This window comes from Bidens hawaiensis, unplaced genomic scaffold, assembly GCF_021521415.1.
Source record: "Bidens hawaiensis isolate Kalapana, Puna unplaced genomic scaffold, B.hawaiensis_p1.1 tig00010738_1, whole genome shotgun sequence".
In the NCBI taxonomy this organism is placed as follows: Eukaryota; Viridiplantae; Streptophyta; class Magnoliopsida; order Asterales; family Asteraceae; genus Bidens; species Bidens hawaiensis.
Window position 1 is genome coordinate 835,869 of NW_027491823.1, and position 4,715 is coordinate 840,583.

General features: G+C 33.0%; 1 long non-coding RNA gene across 1 annotated transcript; it reads right to left on the reverse strand.

Moving 5' to 3' along the window:
• Positions 1-1,144: 1,144 nt before the first annotated feature.
• Positions 1,145-3,975, reverse strand: LOC143536158 (uncharacterized). The gene is made up of 4 exons (XR_013135842.1): positions 3,440-3,975; positions 3,217-3,322; positions 1,425-1,476; positions 1,145-1,247 (listed from the first exon to the last, which is right to left on the reverse strand). It is a non-coding gene; the product is annotated as an uncharacterized LOC143536158 (long non-coding RNA).
• Between the last annotated feature and the right edge of the window lie 740 nt (positions 3,976-4,715).

A 4,715-nucleotide genomic window follows, 5' to 3' on the forward strand; every position in this document is an offset into this window, starting at 1 on the left:
AAACTCCACTTTGGATTGTTTTTCATCTTTTTTTATTATTTAAATACAGAATGGAACATCAAAGGAAGTGGAGTGGTTCACTAAAATTACATTTAACAAAAACAAATGTTAATTTCATAAACTTGTAAAAAAATAAGTAAATAAATTTTCTATAGTAGATATGTAATTTTTATTGTAGATTGAATTTTTACCCCTCTAAACCAAAGACGTGTTGATAAAAGAATTATGTTTTGCACTAGTATCCATACGAAGCAACTCACTTGAGGAACCCAACTGGCTCGTACAGTCTTACAAAACTTATCATAGAACTCGCACCAGATGTTGCCAACAGGATACATCCTATCGGCCATGTTGAAAATTCCTCCTAATACGTTTGTAAAGCTTTCTAGAGTCTTTTTTTGGAGTTTCGAACATTGAAAATAATACAATGAGCTTTTACCAAGAACCGATTTCAACAGAGTGAGGTGCCACCAATCGAGAGGTCTTTTTGCTTTTCAAGTATTTAGCTTTGCCTTAAACGACTCCAAATCCACAACTGGCATCCAGTTTATTGATAATTCAATACTAGCTCCGGTTGGCAGGCTCTACGGCTCATGGTTTAGACGATTAGCAATCCAACACACTTCTTAATCCTCTACGGCACTACCCTGACCCTAGTGCCATGAAGCTTACTATTTTTTAAAAGTTACTTTTAAGCCCGAGACGAGAAAGAAGCATCTAAGACTCATTGTAAGATTGATCGTATTATTAGACAAACTAAAGAATTTATTTGAACCACTACTACCGTCCACTTTACTCATCTCACACATGACATGTTTAAGGAATAAAGTTTATCCTCCAAATCAGGCAACTACAAAGAATTCTATAAATAAAGTTCATATTACCAGCAAATGCCTTTAGCAAAGTCTGTAAGTGGATGTGACGACTATAAATGCCTTTATTATTATATGACCCACAATCTTGTTGGCTTTGCACCGGAGAACATTATCCACACAAATATTAATATCAGATATTATTTTAATTATTGACAAACAACTTGCATCTTCTCTTTCAATATATAATAACTAACTATAATCCATGAACAGGATACCTTCAACAATGGCAGCCTCTTCACTAATACTGGTCATCTTCTTCTGCATACTCTATTCTTCCGCCTTATTAACGCCTTCAACATTAAGAGACATGACAGATTGGTCAACAAACATACGCAGACGGCCCACCGCCATCTGGCATCCAGATCAGAGGTGCTGCTGACAAATTGACGACAGATTAAACTCGACTAAAAGGGTCCAGTTTCTGGTTTTTCGTTATGTTTTGTTATTTTGTTGTGGTGTTTGAAACAGAATGTATTTTCAGATACAAAAATGTAAAGATTTGTTCATGATATGAAAAAAATAATATATTTGTCAAAAGAAGTCGATTACCTGTGACTTTCTAGTCGTTATGACGTCACAACATTCCTGCAGTCTCCCTCACCTGAGAAAATTAATACAAAGAGATTATGAAATAAACAATCGCCTATGTCAAATAATATATTCAATTATGAATGAGTTGATTCATGTTACAAGTTATCTTTAACAGTTCAACCATGTGGTTAAATAATTAAAAAAATATATTTGCGCTTTTGACTACACAGATCTCTTAACATGGATGTTAAATGGGTAAAAAAGAGCAGGAAAAAAAACAGGTCGAAGGTCCCCATAACGAGTGTTTTAATAGACACGGCATATCCTGAATCGTTTTTTTCTAAAAGCAAAGATTATTATTGTAATAATATGGTAAACGTAATCACATTTAATGCACCAATTATTAAAAAGATTTAGAGTTTTATCTATCTGACAAACACAAGGCATAAAATCATAAATGATGGATTTTGTATAAAACAAACAGTTGAATCATGCTAAGATATAACATAAAATGATAAGCCCGCAAATACATCATATCATACGAATATATATCACCAAGTAAACAAACTAGAAACGCACCATTTATAAATAAGTTGTTACCATCCTTGTAAATAATATCTAACGCACAACTATAATTTAAGCTTAGCATTTTTAGAAAATGTCTCAGGCTACACCATTTTGGACCGTCCGACTTGCCTCCTCTGGTGACTTGAGGAGGGCATTTCCACTGTGATGTTATGCTCATAAAAGTAAGAATACTAAAGGTATTAAAAAAAACTCTCATCAAGGTTTTTTAAAAAGGAAAAATAGCCCAAAAGAGGAGAGATTCTCAAAATTTTGTAGATTGCATAAACGTCCATCCAAAACTCGTCGGCGGAGACAGGTTTTGAACCAAACCCGTCTTCGCCGACGAGTTTATTTGAGCCAATCAAAACCAGCCACGTGTTCCTAATTCATTGGCTCAGTCAACTTTTGAAAATAATCTGTCGTTTTTTGAAATCTGATATCCGTCGTTTTTGAAACAGTCGTCTTTAAACCAAGTTTTGAAATTTTATTTTTTTAATATTTAATTATTATAATTAATTCAATCATATTTAGTTTTTCTTTTTATAACTTTATAAAATATACAATTTTTAAAAATTATCAAATATACCATTGAGACGAACTTATTTTTATCTATGTGCCCAAATAAATTTACTCGAAACCGAGTTAGGTCAAATTTATGTCGAAACGTTCAATAAAAACTAGACCCGACTCAGTTTTGAATAAAATTCATGTCGGCACGTACATAAAAACAAGTTTGTCTCAACGGTATATTCGAAATTTTATAAAACGTTGTATTCAAAAGTTATAAAAGAAAGCCAAAGCATAAATATATTTAATTATGCTAATATAATATTAAAATAAACTTAAAAGTTTAAAAGAGAAGTAACCGCTGACGGTGTAAGTTTTTTGACCATCAATTCAGTATGGGTTTTGAGTATTTGAATCAGTTAAAACAAATTTAACCAAAGATTATGAGAATATCTCATATTTTAGTGTTTAAAAGTTAAGAAGTTTAAACATTATCTCTATTCTCTAAATAATTTTTCAGTTTTTTGCATGGCGAACGCCTCACATATGTAATGCACGCACTTCATGCGCCGGCTTTTGGGATCAAAAACTCATCAGAGTACCACGCGCTTTTTAAAATCAAGACCTAGAGTGATCTTTTGACCGAATGGCATCATCAAATGGTCAAACATTGCAGTTTCTGGGGGATGATGGAATTGTTAAAGAAAAAGAAGTATAAGGAAACCAAGATCCATACCTATATGCACCATTAAACACAGGGATCATGAGTCTGCAATGTGTGTCCTGCAAGAATCCTAGAAGTTGACAATAGCCGTTTAACGGTCGGGCAGTAAGCCATAAAACTGCACCACGTAAAGAGTGAATCTTTTGTTAGTTATGTAGTCTTGGGATTACTTTACTAATATCACTTATTTAATCAGAAAATCAACATATCATGAAAACAGAACACAAGATGCCACCTTTCAATATTTCCATTGGCCAGGCCGATCCAGGAGAATAATTTTTAGCCAGAACCGAGATTTCACACCTGAGACATGAGTCCAAATGACAAAAATAAGAATGAATTGTATAACAAATAACATGCATCGTATGCAGCAGATGTAAATATTACTTTTGGGAACAGCAAACATTTAGGCAAGACCTAACATAAAGTGGTTAGCCCTTAAAAACATCATACAAAAGATAATATACCCTCACCAAGTAGGAAAACTAAAAAACAAGATCCTTACGTGGTATTTAAGAACAAGATCTAAAACAAATAATGATTAAAAGAACTGTTACTCTCCTTACATGTTCAATCACTTGACTCACATTCAAAGATACTGTAAATAAGACCAAAATATCAATCTTTCCCCACATACTCAACAAGACTCCAACAAATATATAACACTATCTTAAATCAATCAATTCTATTATCAATTTATCATAGATCAGAGACTACATAATATTAATTTCTCGCAGTAGCCCATAGCTATAGTTATAAAGGTGGTCGTAACGCATCAATGTAGTAAATCACATTGGCAAAGTTGTTGAACTCTCTAATTCTCTACAAGGACAGGACAGATCATTGTAAATAAACCGACATGGCTTCATATATTCGTATAATCTCTTAAATCTTAATGCCAGACTGCCAAAAGCTTCCTCCAATGTATGGAAATAAATCATTTCATGCTTTCTCACCAGTGGCTACACTTAAACTCTAACTATAACTAACTTCCAAAGTTCCTAAGGTCATCACGTACATGATTTAATAAGATACATAGCAGCACAAAAGTAGTTTTAAGACCAGGTCACCGTTCACCACCTGATTTTCATTACCAAGTCAAATTTATTTAAAATCTAGGATTGGATATGGCTTATAATAGATAAAAGCGGCGGCCACAAAATACTATAAAGCAGTCTTGTATCTTCTATGAACATAAACAGATATCGTAACTGTTATCAAAACTGAGACGTAATTTCCAGAAATATGGAAACTTCGGAAAGCTGTTGTCAATCAGAAAATCAGCACTAAGGAATACAATATTAAAACTTGAATTACATCCTAAAAAAGCAACTTGATTCTCTTTTTATTGAAAGCAACTACTCATTACTAAAAATACTAAGTAAACTACTAAAATACCCTCTAAGGATTCAAGTCACTTATTTGGCAAGTAACAGGATATAAAATAAGAAAATTTGGTTAAAAATGTAGGAAGCTTGATTTGAAAGATGAGGCGCTCCGAGGTGTTTTGT